Raw genomic sequence first — 1,476 nt, 5'->3', positions numbered from 1 at the left:
TGTTTCATGAGAAACTATTTGTTCTGTAAGCCTTCACCTGAAGTACAATAAAATATTAAAAAAAAAAAAAGAAACCAAAAGGACATATTGCATTGGGCAAATGTGCTGCAAAAGACCTCTTTAAAAATCTTAAAAAGCAAAGATATCACCATGAGGACTAAGGTGAGGCTAACCCAAGCCATGATATTTTCAATCACCTCATATGCATGTGAAAGCCGGGCAATGAATAAGGAAGACTGATGAATAGATGCATTTGAATCATGGTGTTGGTGAAGAATATTGAATATACCATGAACTGCTAAAAAAATGAACAAATCTGTCTTGGAAGAAGTTCAGCCAGAATGGTCCTTAGAAGCAAGGATGGCGAGACTTCGTCTCATGCACTTTGGACATGTTATTAGGAGAGACCAGTCCCTGCAGAAGGACTCATGCTTGATAAAGTAGAGTCAGTGAAAAAGAGGAAAACCCTCAACGAGATGGATTGACACAATGGCTGCAACAACGGTCTTAAACATAGTAACTATTGTGAGGATGGCGCAGGACTGGGCAGTGTTTTGTTTTGTTGTACACAGTGTTGCTATGATTTGGAACTGACTCAAAGGCACCTAACAACAACATTACTAGCAGATGTAGCAGATTAGTTAGATCACTTGTGAACAGAGATTGATATCTGCTCTCACCCTGGAGAAAGCAAGGGGCTGGAGGATTAGGGCACAGAACAGGTAGAGGGTGGGGAAGGAATAACTATGAAAAGACTGAGAACAAGGAGTCCTTCCAGAGTCTGGGAAGGGCAGTGAAGTGGGAGGCCTGGACGCAGTGAACAAACACAGACTTGGAGATAAACACCTCGGTGTAAACCTTGCACTTACTAGGTGTAGGGCAGAACTTAATCTCTTAAACTGCAGGTTCCTCTTCAATAAAACGAGGATAGTGCTCTCTTTGGCACCACATACACTAAAAATTGGAACGATACAGAGAAGATTAGCACAGGCCCTGCACAAGGATGACACCCTAATTCGTGAAGCATTCCATGTTTTTAAGCAAAGGCAAAAAAGCAGGAAGGGACAGGAAAACTGGACCAATAGGAACAGGGAAGCTGGGGTGGAAAGGAAAAGGGGGAGAGTGCTGACACAATGTGGGGATTGCAACCAATGTCACAAAATAATTTGTGTATAAATTTTTGAATGAGAAACTAATCTGCGCTGTAAACTTTCACCTAAAGCACAGTAAAATAAAATAAGGATAATAAAACTTATGTTTTATTGCAAGTATTAATGAAGATGAAGGAAGTGCCTGTACTTTAGAGCATTGTTCTGCCACTTTCTAGTTGTGGATCCTTGGACAAATTAACATCTCTAAGCTGTAATTTCCTCATCTGTAAAATAGGAATGATAAAAGTACCTATCTCATGGGGTTAAGGATTAAATAAGATAACGCATCTAATGTGCCTGATAATAATGTCTAATGATGATGATG

General features: G+C 40.0%; 1 non-coding gene across 1 annotated transcript; it reads left to right on the top strand.

The window, feature by feature from the left end:
* The first annotated feature begins 930 nt into the window (after window positions 1-930).
* LOC111820712 (U6 spliceosomal RNA) lies at window positions 931-1,038 on the top strand. The gene has a single exon (XR_002824226.1). It is a non-coding gene; the product is annotated as a U6 spliceosomal RNA (small nuclear RNA).
* Window positions 1,039-1,476: the final 438 nt, after the last annotated feature.

This window comes from Trichechus manatus, unplaced genomic scaffold (assembly GCF_000243295.1).
Source record: "Trichechus manatus latirostris isolate Lorelei unplaced genomic scaffold, TriManLat1.0 scaffold00047, whole genome shotgun sequence".
Classification (NCBI taxonomy): Eukaryota; Metazoa; Chordata; class Mammalia; order Sirenia; family Trichechidae; genus Trichechus; species Trichechus manatus.
The sequence above is the reverse complement of the archived record's forward strand: the minus strand, read 5'-3'. Positions and strand labels throughout refer to the sequence as shown.